The 20,020-nt window shown below is 45.0% G+C and overlaps 1 protein-coding gene across 1 annotated transcript in view; it reads right to left on the bottom strand.

Moving 5' to 3' along the window:
* The window catches only part of LOC146833341 (CCAAT/enhancer-binding protein gamma-like), a 162,553-nt gene extending 142,948 nt beyond the window's left edge, over positions 1–19,605 (bottom strand). Inside the window, exon 1 of the mRNA XM_085601099.1 lies at positions 19,503–19,605. The gene's annotated coding sequence lies outside the window, so the exon portion shown is untranslated. The remainder of the gene's footprint in view (positions 1–19,502) is intronic.
* Positions 19,606–20,020: the final 415 nt, after the last annotated feature.

Here is a 20,020-nt window from a genome sequence, read left to right as displayed (position 1 = left end):
TAACAATAAAGGAGAGAGGGGACATCCCTGTCTGGTACCACGCTGCAGCTCCATAGCCGCCGAGACACAGCATCCCTTACGTACTCTGGCTGTTGAATTTGTGTATATTCATTTTACCCACTCTATAAAGCATTAGCCCAGACAGATTTTATGGGGGACCTGCCAGATATGTTCCCATCGTACAGAGTCAAAGGCCTGCTCCACGTCAAGAATGGCCTAGGCATAGTCATCATTTGTCAACTCCGATGACCGCATAACATGGGCCAATCTGAGGGTGTTTCTGCATGGTATAAACCCAACTTATTTCAATGTATGAGCTGGGGGAGAAAGAGAAAATTATCTATTTGCTAGTACATGGCTAAGAAGATTGAGGTCTCCGTTCAACATAGAAATGGGTCTGTATGAGCCTGTTACGGCCGGGTCTTTCCCGGCTTAGGCACTACAATTATTAAAGCCTTCCTCATAGTCTGTGGTAATTTCCTCTTATCTCCAACCTGCACAAGAACCTCCCATAGCCTGTCTGCCAATATGTTGGGGAATTGCCAATAGATTAAGTACAATGTTCGCCTCCCCTCCCCCTTGGTACAGATGCAGCGGCATGGCCCAGAAATACACGGGATGTAGATGTAGCACTGCCTCCTGGATTGACCCTACCGCTATCAGCAGCCTCTGCCCTATGAACACAATGCAACTGATGGGTAACGGGGATTAGTGGAGAACGGCGACCCGACCACCCCATGCCCCCCTCCCCCCCCCCCCCCCACCAAACCTGAATGCCCCTACCACAAAGACAGGAGCCCTGACATCACTTAGCTAATGCCTGGGCAATGCAGGTAAAGGCCCACCAGAAAACATCGCACAAGGAGTATCAGCATTTGCCTTGTTTGTCAACAATTTCTGTTCTATAGCCCATAAAGGTTATTGTATTGGTAACAGGAGAGATTTCAAAGCATCAACAAATCTGGCCATGAGTTTGTCTATAAATTTGATGGAAAGCGTGTCATCGCCATTGAAGATTTGGGTGTCTGTCAGAGAGTCTGTACTGGTACTGGTGCAGGTACCAGTGCCAGCAGGTACTTGCTGGATAGGAACGTTTGAGGAAACAGTACATTTAGCAATGGGAACCAGACCACATCTTATGTCTTGAACTGGAGGGCCTACGACCGACGCTTAGTGATCTGTCCGGGTGCTGAATTCCTGCGCTGTATCCGTGAAGAGAGAACTACATGGTCATTTGGTCCCGGCTCCTCCCTAGTTAGCTCTTCAGGGTGGATAACACAGGATAGTAAAAGTAAATGTTCCTCCTTCCAGGTCTGAGTTTGGATCGGGGTTTGAGCTTGATTAGCAGGAGCAGAAGTATCCATTTGTGGCTGAAGTTCCAACTGCCACAATGGGATAAAGCGAACTCTGCCATTAATTTGTAATACAGCTGTGGACTCGGATGTGACAGACAGGTGTCATTCGACCAGTTCTATTCCCATATTAATAACGACTACTGCATGCTTAACAAAACCATCCAGAGAGGAATTAGTGGGCGGTTTGGGAGTAGCAGGTACAACCTTATGCTTCCCCATAGTAGCAAGGAGAGCAGGCTATCAGACCAAGTAGGGGCAGTAGAACAGAGAACAGGGTAGTGAGAACGGGCATCCTACTCCTGCCACAAGCGCCCGTTTTCCTGATCTGCAAGATCTGCATCTTTTGGTACCAAGGCACTAAAACACTAACAAAGGAAAAGCATTCTGGCTTTCCTCCTCCATGAAGGTAGCCACCACCTCCACCCACAGTCAGACTGAAGATGCAGCAAATCAAGACATAGGACTGTATCGGAGGAATAGCCTGCTTTGGTTCCTGGTGTTCCTGTTGCTGATAACCTGGCCTCCAACGTTCTCCTCCTCTTCTTTCCTTTCTCTATTTTATACTCTTTGTCTGTTCCTCCTTCCTCTATGCCTCAGGGCCTTTAGTCCTCCGGTCTCCAGGCCCGGGCTCCATAGTCGTGCTGGCCTCTGACCGGGCCCGTAGCCAGGAATATGTTTATGGGGGGGGCATGGCCCAAGGCAATGACAGCAACATAAGAGTGGTTCAGTGGATGGGAAAATAAGCTTTCTCGTTGAATTGTTTAAAAAATGTTTACATTTTGGTAAGATTGTAAAGACTGCTGGAAGCAGGACATGCTGTGAGAGTAGGTGTATAAACTTTGGGATAGTGTGGGAAAGACTCACAGAAGATTTTTAGTTTGGTTAGTGTACACGATGACCTTATCTTTGTTAACCATCACAGAATCAATTGATTGCCAAGCACTTCCTTGCCAAGTCACACAATGGGTTTAGAAAGGTATACTGAACCCAAATATGGAAGGGGCGCGTACAACATCCCTATTACATTGCATTTCAAAATGCTATGTAACAATTGTTTGCAACCATAATTTGGGTCGCAAACCATTCTTGGGTTAGCAACTCCTCAAATGTGGTTGTAACCCATTCACAAAGGCGAAGCGGTAATCTTAAGACACTTTCCCTGTTGTGAATGTAAAACAAAAGTTTGGAGTGGGAAATGGTCCAGTGGAATATTAAAACACAAAATCTTCAAAGCAGCATTGTTTCTTTCAAGACAAATGGGCTGCATTTAAAACAAGAAAATATTGAAAACGAGATCACAGATATGGTGATCTGCCGACAGCAGGCCACCATTCCTCTAATGGCCATGCATTGGCATAAGTCACAATTTGCCACCTAATTCATGAACAGTAATGGGGTAGGATGGATTGGGCCTCACTTCAAATCCTTATTGTGCGAACTAACCTATTAATACATAGTTCAGTTCACCAAATAATTTAGCAGCCACTAAATTATATGTTGCAAATTATGTACATCTGGCCATACGTTCCTGTTATGAATTGCATAGTAAATGTCCTTTGCAGAGGGTTATCCAAATAACAGGTTTCTATTATTATCACCAGTCTTTTTGTTATTGGTTCAAAGAGATAGGGAAACTGTTCCTTCCCCCTCCGATCTTAACGCCAAATAAGAAAGAACACATGCAGGGTATTTTGCAATGCTCACTGTTGTTCCTTGGGGGTCTCTCTCCTTGGTGTAAAATTTGTATATTTCCAGCAGCAGAAAACAAATAGGTCAGATGCAGTGGCCTAATGTCTGCAGCTCAGTGAGGAGGTGGTCAGGACTGCCAACTGGCCACAAAATGCGGGCTGACTTCATTCAGTTGTGTCTTTTTAGCCAACACCTTTTTGGTATTCTGGGATTTGCAGACTCACTCTTCCAAAAAATGTATGAGTTGCATATTGTAAAGTGTTGTTGGCTTTAATGTGGTCTGGTTGAAGATGTCAATGGTGACACTTGACAGGTATTTGTGAGTAAGTGTGAAATAGATAGGTTATCTTATTCCAATTAGACAACTTCTATCCATGTGATGAACTAATCTCAGAGGCCCCAGGTTTTACTTTTGGCATGTGCACTTTGGTGTTATGTGTGAGTGATCGTAGGTGCTCCACCTATGTACGAGAAAGAAAATAAATATAAAGGCATCCATTTGTTGCGATTGTGCATCTACACTACTTTAAGTTTAAAATGTTTCCTCCTCTGCTTTGGATTTTTTTTCCTCCCACGTGTCTAACATTGTGTTCAAATCTTTGGACTATGTTCTTACACTGCAGCCCCTTGCTTCCTCCCTGCCTTAAGTGGACTACCTCCACCTCCAGGACTGGTCTCTTAATGTCTTCATTGACCTGCAGGTGCAGTAGTTGAGTCTGCTGCACACCAGCCTCTCCTTCCTCCCCCTGGTAAATGTTGCTCAGCTCACTTATTTTATCTCTCTCATCAGCGTGTCCATCTCGGGCATCCAACTAAAAGGAACAATGATAAAAGTGTCTGTCTGTGATGTGTTCCTTTTTTGTTCCTGATAGACGTGGGGGCTTAAGCCAGAGTTTGGTTCCTTTCCATCTCAGTTCTCTGGTTCTCCGAGCCACTACCCACGCCACCCTGGGTGAACTACATACTGTATTGTTTTGGTGGTTAATTCTATGTCACACATGGATAGATCCGTTGTAGTTTAACAATCCCTCCAATGGATTACTCCTTTGTTTCTCCTGAGTGAACATTATACATCACTCTTTTGAAGTTTCAACAGCACCTCCAATCAGATGTTCTTCTGACTCTCCCTGATTCGTCTAGGCAGACTTCACATAATATGTTGAAACCCCTAATCCCTGTATAAAGGCCCATCCCTAATTTCTTTATAACCGTTGAGTTGGGACGCATCTAGTCATCTATAATAAAGAAACAACATAGCTGCTCAACTATAATAAGCTACTACAGTTGAGTTCAGATATCAGAATGCCTGCTGCCAGCAGCCAGGATGAAAGGCAGTTTAACCAATGAAAATGGGAGCTGGCTGTTCCTTTTGATATCTTTGTCTTAAAAGAAAAGGTGAACAGCAATGAAGAGATATTCATGCCAAGGTGCTAATCTTTTTTCCACAGTACAGGTCATTGCAAGAAAGTTAGAATCTCTACAAGTTTCTGCACAATCTGAACCACAGCCTTTTTAGCCCGTCTTGCATTAAACTGATTCCATTATATTTTTAAAACAATTTGTATGTGTACCTAGTGTGCTGAATTTCGCACTACAGATTTTGCTTTTATACTTCATATCTGTAATGAACATGCAAGAGCAAGACACCACCGCCCAGATAACCAAACCTTTTGTGCTGCTTTTGTGTCCCAAAAGTGACGCAAACATGTGCAATTTTTTTTCTAAATTTACTTTCCAGTGCAAAACTTAAGTTACCTCAAAGAAAAGCAAAGAACCCCTTAGCTTTGCATGACCCTGCAAAGGGGAGTGTTGCATGTGTTACCGACGTTAAAAAGGAGAAATACTTTTATTTCTCCTACTTATTCTCACTTTGCATGTGTGCTACATCTCAAAGGGGAAATTGCATGGGTTGTATATGTGCGTACTCAACCAACCACCCATGGTTTTTTTTATGTAAAACCCTATCTACTAACAATAGTAGGCAGAGTTTTGTGCCCCACAATAATGCCACATTGAAACAGGCGTTAAAAAGGGGAAATGCTTTTATTTCTTCTAACGTTTTCCCACTTTGCATGTGTGCTGCACAACATACATCTGAAGTGGGAAGAGTTTTAAAGTTAGTCTAAGCATAGTATTTTATACTCGAAATGTGCGCTTCCAGTACAAAACATATGCAAGACTCATGCAGACACCCTTGCACAATGGTGCAGATGTGTGCGCATAGCACTCAGTAGCCTGATTGTACGTTGGCACTAGGGAGAAAGGAGGAGAGTCCCATATCTCTGTAGATATGGTGCGTGTCTCCTCTCTTCTTGCCACATGACATAGCGCAGCAACTTTGGTTGCTGTGCTGCATTTTGTGCTGCATTTTGTAACCTTTTTGATTATCTAGGCCCAAAGTTGAGATATTTGCAGGAAAGAGTATGTTATACTTGTCCTTCGGCTTTGCTCTTCTATATGGTCTGAGACATCCTTGGTGACTTGCAATATCCTTATAATGTATGGCAGTGGAAACTTTATCCCATTTATAATATATTTTGTGATTTAACAATGTCTCCAAAATTTGTATGGTATCCAGTTGGTAGTTGGTGAGCGCCGTATGCCATAAAGGACGCTTCTAATGCACATCAACAGTGGATTCCATCTATAGTGCATGCAGGTGTTGCTAAGTCTTTCTCACACCCTCTGCAACACTTATGTGCAGCTACACTCCATGTGACATATGTCTATCATGTCATCATATTTTAATTAATTTTTTTTCTATTCTTTAATTTTTGCAGTTTATATCTCGCAAACTCAACCCGAAAGTATTGGAGTGCTTTACATGAGCAACAGTTGCATTAAACAATGTCACAATTATTTATTTATTTTAGGCACAGAGAGATTAAGTGATTTGCCTGGAATCACAGGATGTTCAGCTGATGCAGAGACTCACATCAGCAGCATATCCACTCCTATCATACCTCATTCTCTTCACCTAACATGTCCAATAAAGGTCAAACCACACAACCACCCTTACAAACTGCTGCTTCAATATCCTTGTCACAGGTATAAAGCTGTATATAAATAATGAAACCAGACCACCAAAAATGTGATTTAGGCCTTGCGACGTACAGGCGGCTCATTGCTACATAAAAAACAGTACAATTGTTTTCCAAAGTCCAATCTACATTTTATGAATTCTAACATTGTGTCCCTAACCCCGATTGTTTTTATGCTTTCATTTATCTTGTTTCTAGGTCCATTTATATTTATTGTAGCCCTGCATTGTGTTTTTAATTCTAATCTGCAGTTCATGCATTTCTGAAAGTGATTCCCAGGCACACCTGCATTTTAATCTCCAGCTACAATACCGATATGAACATATTACTCTAGTCCAGATTGCATGTATTATAATTGTGAATTGTACAGTTCCCAACAACTTATTGGAACACTAATCATCACAGTCTAAAATCGGAGTGTTTAAATGAAAGAGGAAAATGGAGTCCTTCATAGTCATAAAAAGAATGCTAAGTTTTTTTCTTAAGAAATATTTATTCCTAAATGGTGCACACTTAGCTTACATTCTGTGTTTCTCCCAAGGTGAAAAAATGCCTGGATGGTACTGAGCATTTCTTTAAAAATCTTCTTGTCATCTGCCTACTGCCAAGAACATTTGGGGGGGCTAAGCATCACACTGGGGTTTCCGGGCCCTGCTGCCCCCCCCCCAGTGGCTACGGCCCTGCCACTGACCACAGTAGGAGGGCCGCCGCCCGTATCCTTCTTGCTCTGTAGACTGACAGCAAGGTGGTAGAAGGAGCATGGAGCGCCCAAGCGACGATATGTCGGAGAATACTGCCCGCACCCCCTGAAAAGAGCCGTCCAATCACACAGACCATGCTAATCCGCGATGAGCCAGACTAGAGAGAACAGCAGCAGGTGCAGTACGACATACGGTATATAGACCGTTGTGGTATTGCAGGCTGAGGGCAGGTGCAGGCTAGTGCAGAGGATAGTGCAGAGAGACCTGGGAGGAATGGCATCCGACGGCAGTGACTCACACTGGCTCGCACTGTGTGCGAACATGGAGCACACATATTACTTTTTGCACAAAAACTTTATGGAATTACAATTTCCATTTTAAAAATAAAGAAGCCATATGCTAATTCCATCATATTGTGTGTATTTATCTGCCTGTGTGGCCATGACTTTTTGTTAAAACCCAATAAAATTTGTTGTGAAAAATAAAATCAAGCCCACGGTCCTAACTAACAATAATTTGACAGTGTTCCCTTCCTTTTATCTTTATTATTAATGAATGTTCTTAAGGAAATTATCATGAGATAATTACCCGATCCCTATGCTAAGCTATGCCTTCTTAGTCAAAGGAGAGTCCTTAACAAAGGTGAAGGCCAAAACTTCCATGAAGACTTGAAAAACTCCAACCATCCTCAGCAGTTTTAGAACCGCTGTTCTCTTTAAGTGAGATGCTTTTGCAACTAGATCTGGCTACCTGGGAGAATCCCTTTTAAGCCCTGCAGGTCAAAGACAAAGCATTTTCCTTCTGACATCATTTTATTTCCTTTAATCTTTCACTGGAGAGGCTTAACTGGAAAATTGAGCAATAATGTTTTCTCTATGGCAACTCTGGACTGTGGGTCCAAAAGGCTTTACTCTGTGTGTAGAAAGGTCTTTTGCATCAGTTAATCTATTCTGCACAACCCTAATGCTACATGTCTTCTTAGCAGCTATATGCACTCTTTGTCAGAATTGGCAAAAATTACCCTAATCTTTCTGGAATACATAAAGAAGCTGTTCTCAGACCTGGTCATTGATGGTTTAGTGCTCCTGCAAACAGATCTTGAAAAGCGTTCTAGATTCCACTTATATGGAGCTTGATCCATGGTCACAGGACTTAACCTTGCACTGGCGCCTTGATGCTCTACAAACTTCTTGCCAGATGTCCGGGCGTCCACTGCTGACCCTTCGATAGTGAGAGGCTTTTAGCTGAGAAAGCCAACTCATACCTGGATTGGTTTAAGAACAGGTGTTCTAGTGTAGGTTCACTGGGACTGACCTTTCTAGTAAAGCAGTTCTACTAGCTAGCAGTGCTCTCACTTCCATCCTTCTTTGGGGCTCTGCCCTAATGACAAAGGCAACCTTCCCAGCTGGCCCAGACTCCCAGTACATTTATTGCTGCTTTAGAGCCAGAGGTGAGCCTAAGGGACCGAATATCATCAACAGCAGCATCTGTAGTCTCTGTCATCTTCAGCTGGATCTGCTACCTCAAAACCTCTCAGATTCCTCCCCCCTTCACCACCAGCTCCGGTAGTGAGGGGTGATCTTCCACTTCACCACAAGTTGGGAGGCAACAGTGACAGAGTGCTAGGTACTCCAACTTACCCTCAATAGACGCACCTTCCCCTCCATGTCCTTCCTACTCGGCGGCCCTCCCCCTGCCAGGAAGTTCCGTCCAACATACACCTCGATCTTGGAGGTGAAGATTCTTGCCCTGCTGAAAAATGGGGCTGTTGAATTGTTTCTCTTGGAGAAGGGAAGAGTCCCCAAAAGGGGCTGAAACTTCAGTCTCATTCTTATCCTACACCTCTTAAACCTCTTAATTCCCTAAGACAAGTTAAAAATGTTTTTTCTCAGCTAGGTTCTGCTGGCACTGTCTGTATGAGATTGGCATGTGTCCCTGGATCTCCATGATGCCTCTCTTTATCTGCTAATCCTCCACACTCAACAGCATTACTGCCAATTGACAGTGGGATGCAAACACAAGGAGATGATGGACAGAGCACTGAAACTTAACAGACACTTACCCCAGTTACTATTAGATCTGGGTTGAGCAATCATCGTTCTTTAGCTCACTTCGCCACCCCAGGTCAGACCCAGTCATGTGCAGATCAGTCTTGACCCTGTCCTTCATGAGAACAGTCCAACCTGAACTGCCAAAGCAGGTCTTCCCTGGACCGGAAACAATAATCCTGGGACCGGTTTCGGGGTAACACCCCTCATCAGCCAGACTAGCTTGAATCCAGTGGCATAGTTAGCAAGGGACCCACGTCTTGACATACCCTGCCAACTTAGGGCAAACAAAGCACAAACACAAGGAGATGATGGACAGAGCGCTGAAACTTTTCAGACACTCACCCCCAGTCACAGATCTGGGTTGAATCCATCATCGTTCTTTAGCTCACTTCGCCAGTCTCATCGAACAAGAGGCCAGGCTGTCATAAATGTCTGTCTTTGCTGCTCTTAAGTGTCCTTTTTGGGCTTACACTGTCCCTGCCCTTGTTGTTCAGAATCTGTGCACACCACAAAGACCTCTTCAGATCGTAGCTTCTTGCCTTTGAAGTCTGTCAAGGACTGGAAGGGAATTTCTTTCACATCTGGAGGCTGCAATGAGTGACAGAGTCGGTGCCTCATCTGGTCTAGTCCCTGGACTATATGCACAAATAGGAACCTTCATTCCCAAGGAAGTCTTCCTGCTGTAAGTTCAGGATACATTTAGCGGAGGACCAGTGTTCATCTCACTGTCGATGCTGGTCATGGGACAGACTTTGGGTCAATAGACCAGTTTCCTGACTCGACCTTGACACTTCAGAACTGTCCTGCTTTGGTGGACATGTCTTGATACCAGTGCCGGCTCTATTTCAGCTCCACCTCTGGTGCTGCCAGATTGCTTCATGCTTTTTCGGATCCTGGCCCTGACACCACTCAAGTGGCAGCTTTTAGCCAGATTTGATGACTATGTTCTGCCCTCCTCTGGGTTCCTTTTGTATATCTTCAAACCCAAAGTGCCTGTGGGACCTTCAACCATGCCTCGTCGGGGGAGGAGCCAAGATGGCGACCGGGACGGCAGCGTAGACTCCCGGCTCCGTGAACCTCCGCATCCCGCACGGATATCCTGCCTGAGATCCTCAACCTGTGCTACGTGGTCGTGTTTCTGAAGGAGGGGGGCTCCCGACTGTCTGACTCCGAAGTTGCTAGCTGCGGTATCGCCGGAGAAAATCGCATCTGAACTTTGCGGCCGACGCGGCCCTGGAGCCGGGACATCGAGTGGACGCCGTGGCCGGGTGGCAGTGCGACAACAGCGGCCAGTGGTGACTGGGTGGAGTCGGTCACCGGAGCGGTGCCGGACTCGGCCTACATTTCGACATGGTCACTTCTACTGTCCAGCGTAGCGGACCGAGTGCATGACCGGGGGTGCAAATTTTGGATCCTCCGGTGGCTGCCCCTGCCTTGCTGGTGAGCTGCCCGGCCGCCGTCCGTATCCTGCCCCGATCGCGGCGGGCCGCCCCCGGATTTCTGCGGGGGCTGGTCCGTGGTGGAGACGACTGTTGCCCGTGACCAAGGATAGTTTTTTGCTTGCCCCCGGAACCCGGCCACCCGCGACGTGGACACCGCGACGTTTGTCTCGGCCCCGGTGAGGGTCGGGCATACTTGGCGGCCATCTTTGGGCGATGAAGCCTACCATCCTGTCCGCTGGGTCGCGGCGGGCCTGTGAGCGTACGACTTCTGGGAGTATGGCGGCGAGAGCGCAGAGAGCTGAGCTGGGGTACGGCGACCTCCTCGAGGCTCTTGGTACTCTTCACTCCTCTTTTGTTCATGGTTTCGTGATCCTGGGGAATAGGCTCGATGGTGTTGCGTCGGAGTTGGGGCAGTGGCGGCCCGCCGGTTCACACGAACGCAGAGACTACCCACACTGCGCGCAGGAGGATGCTGTGGCGGCCGCCCCTGAGGTTAGTGCACGACTAGACGCCCCGGCCAGTATGCTACAGTGTGTTCGACCTTCTGAGGGCCTGATCTCTCCCGGAGGCGATGGACCTGTGTGGGCTGTGGTGGCCTCGTCCCGTACATGCCCTCCTACGACTCAGGGACAACTCCAGCAACTAATGTCTGCTTTGGCTGCTTCTGCCTCCCTGAACCTTGCATGCAGTACAGATCCTAGGGCAGCCCTGGGAAGCCAGTTTCTTCACGCGGCGGACTGTGTTCCTCAGAGACTTCCACCCCACCTGTGTGTGTCGCTTCTCTGTCGTTGTTGGACATTTCTCTGCCTGGGAACATTGGGTGTGATGCTGGGTCGAGGGGTTGGCATGGGCAGAATTCCGAAGAGTGGTCAGGGATGAGGCTGCCCCTCTGGGGTGGTCGCCTAGTGGACGGGTGGGCTTAGGGGTGGCGTGCTCTCCTGACGTGGCTACCGGCACAATAGGTGCATAATGCTCCCCATCGTGGTTTGAGAAGATTGTCTTGGTGCTGTTCCTTGTTCACTTTAGGGGAACCTTACCGTGCGGGAGGGAGAACGCCGGGGGTCTGTTATGAAGGCCCTCCTCCAAGTTTATAAATACTTTCTCTACCCCCCCGCCCGGTGGGGGTCTTTTCCTACCTCTTTTTCCCTACTCTTCTATATTTCGGGTCTGGTTCCAGGGCGACAGGCACACTGCTGGGGGGGGGGGCCGTACTCATTTGCAGAGGTGCAGGGTGGGGGGTTGGGGGAGGGGATTCTGTATTCTTTCATCTCCTTTTCCATGGCCTCCTTTTTCTTCTCTGACTCTTTTTGTTTTTTCTTTTTCTGGGATCAGCGTGATACACTCCCTGTTGTTATGCCTCGTTGCCGTTCCATGTGTTCACAACTTCCGAGGTGTTCTTGGGGAGTTTTGGCGGGGGCCTGCGGGCGCAACTGTATATTATGTTCTTCCCCATCCTGATGTTCTTGTGTCTGCGCCATCGACCTAACAGATTGCTGTAAATCGCTAACATTCATTACTCTGCAGATCCGTGATTGTTGTTTTAAAATTGCTTGTCACCTGATCCTACTGCCTTGTCTCATTATAAAATGAAAACCTTTTCTCCTGGTGCCCTACTTACGCTGTTCACAGTAATAGTAGTACGATTTTGCTCCCCGAAGTGCTGCCTGTGTTTGTACTTGTCGTTATTGCCCTGATTGCTTAGCGGCCGGCCCTGGGGGGTTGTAGGCCCATACTTGTTCTTATTGAACTGTTAAATAAAGGTGTTCAAAAAAAAAAAAAAAAAAAAAAAAAAAACCATGCCTCGTCAAGCAGCTCTATCACAGTTCCTGTCTACTCTGCTGCTAGTTTTGATGTTGCTTTGATTTTAGCAGTCTCTGTTTTGTCACCAAAGGTCTTGCTGCTTGTTTTCACATCAGTGCAGAGATCAATGTCATCTATAACATGGATTCTGTTTTTTTAATTGTCTGGGATTGTGGACATACTGGAACACGTGAGAATGTCTCTGCTGACCCTGAAGGGCCTTGCTCAGTGCTGCAGTTGGGCTTTTTTTGTGTCCAGTAGGTTAGTAATGGATTCTGAAGACAGCTCTGGTTTGAATAGCTTGAACATCAGTGACTTCAGTGCCAATTCTGACATTGTCCCTGAATTTCCCTCGGCCGTCCCTTCGGGCGATTTTCAAATGATGCAATCCTTGGCAAGGCAGTGAAAATCCTAGAATTGCCTATGCCAGTTACAGATACTATGGGAAACATTTTGATTGAAATTCTTCAGCCTTGCTGCTCTATATTAGAGCATACATTGCCTTTCAATAAGGCACTATTAGACTTTAGTTTTGCTCACTTGGATAAGACTAGCTTCTGCGTAGACTGTTCATTGCAGGTTGCTTGTCGTCATCTCCTGGCTCCAAATGATACCTCCTTTCTGTCCTCTGATCCATCACTGGGAGGCTGGGCCTACCTGCAGCTGTTTTTACTGGCGTAAATAAGGCCCTTTTCCTTCTCCTTTGCTGCAGTGAGTTTCAGTAGATAGAGTTGGTGGCTATGATGTTGTATTCTTCGGGGAGCTTGACTCTTTGTTTCTGCAAAGCCGCGTGCCTGATGGGGCATTATTCTCATGCTTTTTGAGACATAGCACAGATGGTGGTCTCCATTTTGCAGAGTACAAGGGAGAACACTTTGCTGAGGTAATTTGTTATGACTTTGGAACCTCTAGGCCAGTTGTGAGCTCTGATCATGACTGGAAATTTGAATGGCTGAGATGAAGCATTGTTTCCACAGAAACACAGTCACGAATCGTGATACCCTCCATGTCTGTCTTGTCTGCACTCTTCCTAGGACTATTTCTCCTGTTGAATTGTGTTTATCTTGCTGTCATGGGCCTCAGTAGTGCCTACTTCATTCAAGTTGTAATTGGGTTTGTAGTTTGAGTCACATTCAGTTGCCTTATGGCAGTCTCTTTTGTGCTAGTTCTTTTTCACTACAAATTTAGTTGGCTTTCCACTTTAACATATTCTGTCTGGTTGAGTAATGCAGCTATGTACGCATCTTACGGCATCTGGTTTTTCAGTTTCCATCTCTTGTAGGAAGAGATTCGCAGTCAGTTGTTCTCCCTGCTTCTTTTCAGTTTTAAGTGTGTTGTTGCTCATTTTGGCAATGTTTTGGTTGGCTGTTCCCTATCAGCGAAGGTTGGCATGAACCAGGTGCATTTGTATCTGCATTATTTAAAAAAAAACACATACAAATTGTGTTATACAATAAAATGAAAAAATGAACGGGCTAGCAGCGATTGTTTTCTTTATGTCAGGTGTTTTGGGGACACTTCCCTGGAGTGATGTCAGTTCTCACCAGAAATACCTTATTCTAATTTAAGGGTGGTTGGTTGGTTGACACGGAAATGGTGCTCTTAGGGGAACTCCACCTTATAACTAATAATGAAGTATCTATGATGTGGTGCTTGCAAGGTAGAGCGTACCACCCCTCTCCCTGTAACGTGGCCTAAGCCACTAAATATGGACAATACACTCCCCAGCGCACGCTAGAATATTGACATAAATTATATTCGAAATCGTGTCCGTTTCTGTCTAATTCTTTTTATTGTAGATCCAACAGTCTCAGCCGCCAACACAGGCAAGTGTACTGGATGTGGACTTTGTTCTAAAATTTTTGGTGAACAGGCTTCCATGGTCCTAAATGGCGTTACACATCGATGCATCGCTGCCTCGGAAGCTTTAGTGGCTGTAGCCTTACAAGCATTATTAGCACTCCTGACGTTGTCAGATATCTACCTCTGTGCTGAATTTGAGACGGTGGGGGCCAGCGGCACTTATTTTTGGCACTAGCTTCTATGTTAGTGCATCATCATTTACTGTGAGCGAGAGAGGGAAAAACTCACAAAGCAGAAGGACGGAGGAAGAGAAAGACGGAAGATTCATCACAAAGAAAGAAAGCAGGAACCTGCAAGAAAGAGGTAAAGAGGCAGCGAGTGTCTGGCAGTGGATTAAAGAGGCCTGAGGTGAATAGAAGCCAACACAGCTATGGTATTTGATGTGCTGACATTTATTTGAACCGGCTGCAGGTTTCTGAGCACAGCATTGGGCCCCTGCACTCATTTATTTACAAAATAAGTACTGATCTACCTATCCATGACTAGGGAGGGCAAGGTACCTTTGATGGGTACTGAGACCAGAAGCAGTAATTTTTTTTCTGCATCCTCCTTGGATTCTCCTACTGGACCATTTGATTTCTTCCTTGTAGATGGTCGGTACCTAGGGAGAAAGGGGGCTCCTTTATGTTTTTTAAATATTACCTTTAATTGGATACAACACAGACATGTACATTAACAATGGAACATACTGTTGTAAATACAGTTCCTCACAATAAGCTTCAGTCACATCAGGGCCGCCTGATACCTGTTGCTATCAATATCCGTGGTGACATGTAGCAGAGCGAATTTTGAGTCTCTAGGTAGTCTCCACCTTAGTATCTGTCCCAGATATGTAAGCACTCTCTCACAAAACGGCAACAACCTCTCGCAGGCCCATACTGTATGCAGGAAGTCCCCAGTTGGCATACTGTATCTCAGGCATTTCATTGATACTTTCATCGCTATTTTCCATAGCCTTTCTCACGTGAAATAGACTTGATGCAGATATTTGAGTTGGATCAGTCAAAATTGTGAGGCTATCGCCACCGCAAGCGCCTCCCTCCAATCGTTGTCTGTCAGTGGACCCAGGTCTTCATCCCAGGCCGACCTTAGTGTATTGAATTTGCCATTGGAGATCTTGTGGGTGGTCAATTCCCCCAAAAGGATTTTTTCCTCTAAATGGGTATGGTCCAGTAGCTCAGACAGGGACGTTATGTATGGTGTGAGTGCATGCCTTAGTAAGGGGGTTTCATTTATGACACTGTGCCTATATAGTTCCATTGGTGCCTATCGCTTGTACTTGGGATTCAACCTAATTTTGGGGCCCATTTTTTTTTACTGCTTTCTTTCCTATGTGTCTGCCTGTGATTAAAAGTTGGCAGGCTAGGGTATTTGTCTACGAATGGCTACTTTTGAGTGGAGCCCTTTTCTTTTAGGGAAGGCCTCACATAGTTCCTGGCACACATTTTACCATGTGGTTGGGGTGGTTCAGTCATGCTGTTGAGTTTATACTTGCTTGTTGAGTCATTGAGTCTTAAGGACAACATTTGCTTTCTGTACTACGTTTGATTTACTGGCTCACTGTAATGGAGTAGTGTCAACACTTCATGTCATGTAGCAGTTGTTAGCAGTACTTTGTGTTCATTGCTTGCATTCTGATAGTACACCGGTCAGGCCTCTTTGTGTCTTTGAACATGTTTGCCTTTTCTGTGAGTTTGAGGTGTTAGGATCCTTGTCATAGTCTGCCCTTCAACTTATGTTGCATGCCACTAGTTGTTAGAGGGTGTGACTGAGCATATTGCAGTTATTGTATTTTTTTACTTTCCCTCTAGAGAACGGTACCTAGAAGGTTGACATGCAGTTTTACCACTCTTATATCTTTTCTTTGTGCTCCACTTTTGTCACCAAGAATTGACTCTTATTGGCAGAGCTATTTTCTTTCACACACATGTTGAAATGAAATGAAAAAATGAAATCCAGTATTTGTAAAGCACACAATTACCCGAGGGTGTCAAGGCGCTGTCGGGAAGATTAAGCGAGCTATTGCCCAGAGTCACATGGTGCTGGACTAACCTGCTGCCTGCACCGGGGATCGAACCGTCAACCCCGTGGTCTGGAGTCAGGCGCCCTGGCCGCTGCGCCACACCTCTTCCACCTGCCTGGTTTCCTCCTTGTGACAAAGTAGAGATGACATGGGACGTTGCTCATTGCCCTTAGGATCGTTGCTGTGGCTCTATCCAGCTGTTGAGGCTTTGTATAGTCTATTGAATTGGAAATTTGAATGGCTGAGATGAAGCATTGTTTCCACAGAAACACAGTCACGAATCGTGATACCCTCCATGTCTGTCTTGTCTGCACTCTTCCTAGGACTATTTCTCCTGTTGAATTGTGTTTATCTTGCTGTCATGGGCCTCAGTAGTGCCTACTTCATTCAAGTTGTAATTGGGTTTGTAGTTTGAGTCACATTCAGTTGCCTTATGGCAGTCTCTTTTGTGCTAGTTCTTTTTCACTACAAATTTAGTTGGCTTTCCACTTTAACATATTCTGTCTGGTTGAGTAATGCAGCTATGTACGCATCTTACGGCATCTGGTTTTTCAGTTTCCATCTCTTGTAGGAAGAGATTCGCAGTCAGTTGTTCTCCCTGCTTCTTTTCAGTTTTAAGTGTGTTGTTGCTCATTTTGGCAATGTTTTGGTTGGCTGTTCCCTATCAGCGAAGGTTGGCATGAACCAGGTGCATTTGTATCTGCATTATTTTAAAAAAAACACATACAAATTGTGTTATACAATAAAATGAAAAAATGAACGGGCTAGCAGCGATTGTTTTCTTTATGTCAGGTGTTTTGGGGACACTTCCCTGGAGTGATGTCAGTTCTCACCAGAAATACCTTATTCTAATTTAAGGGTGGTTGGTTGGTTGACACGGAAATGGTGCTCTTAGGGGAACTCCACCTTATAACTAATAATGAGTATCTATGATGTGGTGCTTGCAAGGTAGAGCGTACCACCCCTCTCCCTGTAACGTGGCCTAAGCCACTAAATATGGACAATACACTCCCCAGCGCACGCTAGAATATTGACATAAATTATATTCGAAATCGTGTCCGTTTCTGTCTAATTCTTTTTATTGTAGATCCAACAGTCTCAGCCGCCAACACAGGCAAGTGTACTGGATGTGGACTTTGTTCTAAAATTTTTGGTGAACAGGCTTCCATGGTCCTAAATGGCGTTACACATCGATGCATCGCTGCCTCGGAAGCTTTAGTGGCTGTAGCCTTACAAGCATTATTAGCACTCCTGACGTTGTCAGATATCTACCTCTGTGCTGAATTTGAGACGGTGGGGGCCAGCGGCACTTATTTTTGGCACTAGCTTCTATGTTAGTGCATCATCATTTACTGTGAGCGAGAGAGGGAAAAACTCACAAAGCAGAAGGACGGAGGAAGAGAAAGACGGAAGATTCATCACAAAGAAAGAAAGCAGGAACCTGCAAGAAAGAGGTAAAGAGGCAGCGAGTGTCTGGCAGTGGATTAAAGAGGCCTGAGGTGAATAGAAGCCAACACAGCTATGGTATTTGATGTGCTGACATTTATTTGAACCGGCTGCAGGTTTCTGAGCACAGCATTGGGCCCCTGCACTCATTTATTTACAAAATAAGTACTGATCTACCTATCCATGACTAGGGAGGGCAAGGTACCTTTGATGGGTACTGAGACCAGAAGCAGTAATTTTTTTTCTGCATCCTCCTTGGATTCTCCTACTGGACCATTTGATTTCTTCCTTGTAGATGGTCGGTACCTAGGGAGAAAGGGGGCTCCTTTATGTTTTTTAAATATTACCTTTAATTGGATACAACACAGACATGTACATTAACAATGGAACATACTGTTGTAAATACAGTTCCTCACAATAAGCTTCAGTCACATCAGGGCTGCCTGATACCTGTTGCTATCAATATCCGTGGTGACATGTAGCAGAGCGAATTTTGAGTCTCTAGGTAGTCTGACGGTTCGATCCCCGGTGCGGGCAGCAGGTTAGTCCAGCACCATGTGACTCTGGGCAATAGCTCGCTTAATCTTCCCGACAGCGCCTTGACACCCTCGGGTAATTGTGTGCTTTACAAATACTGGATTTCATTTTTTCATTTCATTTCAACATGTGTGTGAAAGAAAATAGCTCTGCCAATAAGAGTCAATTCTTGGTGACAAAAGTGGAGCACAAAGAAAAGATATAAGAGTGGTAAAACTGCATGTCAACCTTCTAGGTACCGTTCTCTAGAGGGAAAGTAAAAAAATACAATAACTGCAATATGCTCAGTCACACCCTCTAACAACTAGTGGCATGCAACATAAGTTGAAGGGCAGACTATGACAAGGATCCTAACACCCCAAACTCACAGAAAAGGCAAACATGTTCAAAGACACAAAGAGGCCTGACCGGTGTACTATCAGAATGCAAGCAATGAACACAAAGTACTGCTAACAACTACTACATGACATGAAGTGTTGACACTACTCCATTACAGTGAGCCAGTAAATCAAACGTAGTACAGAAAGCAAATGTTGTCCTTAAGACTCAATGACTCAACAAGCAAGTATAAACTCAACAGCATGACTGAACCACCCGTCGCTTGTCGGGTATCAAATCCCACAGCTTCTTCAGGGTTAAGAAAGTATATACAACAAAAGATCTTTGCTACACCTTTGTTATTTGTACAATCTCCATGTATGTCACCCTCGTGACTTCAGTGCAATGCTCAAACCATGTCACATATTCAAAGTCCTGATGTGACATCAGTTGTGGAAATCCATGCATAATAGTAGCAACTCTTCTTGCTTAATCAACTTCGAGTTTTAAATCTTTCCGAAGGTCAATATCATAATACGCATTGTTGTTTTTACATTACCAATCTTTTGTAAATAACCTCATCGGGACTCTCCCATTATTCCATGCATCAATCCCCTCGGTGCTCCCTGCCACTCAAACCCAAATCGCCATACAGTGTGCCACCTACACCATGCACATTCAATTGATCACATTCTATCTGTAAAAGAAAATTAGAGAAATACCTTCGTATACACAAAGTCGTGCCTGAAGCCAAATATTCCAAAGGGAAAAATAAAAGAAAAAGAAAATAATCAAATAAGGGGCATGTATCCTCTACTTCGTCTAACATAGCAATTATCAAAATATGTAGCCCATATGAAAATCATTGAAATATCTGTATTCCTTCCAGTATTCAGTACAACCCAAAGGCTGTCATATCTTGTACTCTTCTGCCAGATTTTCTCTTGTTAATTGAGTTTTCCTACAAAAAGCAGAAAACCCTTGGCTGTAAACTAAACTTATTAACGTATCTCCGTATTCAAACAAAAACATCTCCCGTCACTGCAGTAAATCTGTGACGGTTGAGGCAAGATCGTTTGCAATGTTTAAAATCTTACCCCAATATTTAACATGCGTGTTCTCCACGGTCCCCTATGGTCCCACACATCCAAAATGTATTCAGCATGTGCTCATAATTTTAAACTTCATTTATCCACTAAAAAATCCACATCTGCTAATGTAAAAAACATAACGTACCATATGAGCCTAAATTAGGAGAAGGAGAATACCCAACACAGTCCCTGTGAGCGGCCCTACGCCCGTCAACGTGTCATGTACAAACTGCTCCTGGAAGCGAGTACGCGCCGTGACCTCGTTAGGACATGTTTTTGAGCGTGATTCAAATAGATCCAACCGCGCTGCCGCCCGAAATAGAAAGAGCAGAGAGCTCCAAGTCTATTAAGTCTGTGTGGGCTCCATCTTGTAGTGTGTAAAGTAAAACGAAACTCCAGGCCAAGCCGCAGCAACGTCACAAACTCCAGGACAAAAGGAAAGACGAGGAAGAAACCAACCACTCGACAGGGAAGGATGTAGCATAGGCAGTATCCGAACCTGTGTGCTGTGAGAGCCGATGCCACCAGAGGCACAAGACATAGCAATGAGCGAAAGCTCCTTGGAGAACAAAGCACCCCAGGAGCATGCAAAAAAAAAACCCAGGGGAGCCAAGACCGAAGGAAAACAACCGAAGGACAGAGGGTAACACAAAGGGGAGGACA

This window comes from Triturus cristatus, chromosome 4_2 (assembly GCF_964204655.1).
Source record: "Triturus cristatus chromosome 4_2, aTriCri1.1, whole genome shotgun sequence".
In the NCBI taxonomy this organism is placed as follows: domain Eukaryota; kingdom Metazoa; phylum Chordata; class Amphibia; order Caudata; family Salamandridae; genus Triturus; species Triturus cristatus.
The sequence above is the reverse complement of the archived record's forward strand: the minus strand, read 5'-3'. Positions and strand labels throughout refer to the sequence as shown.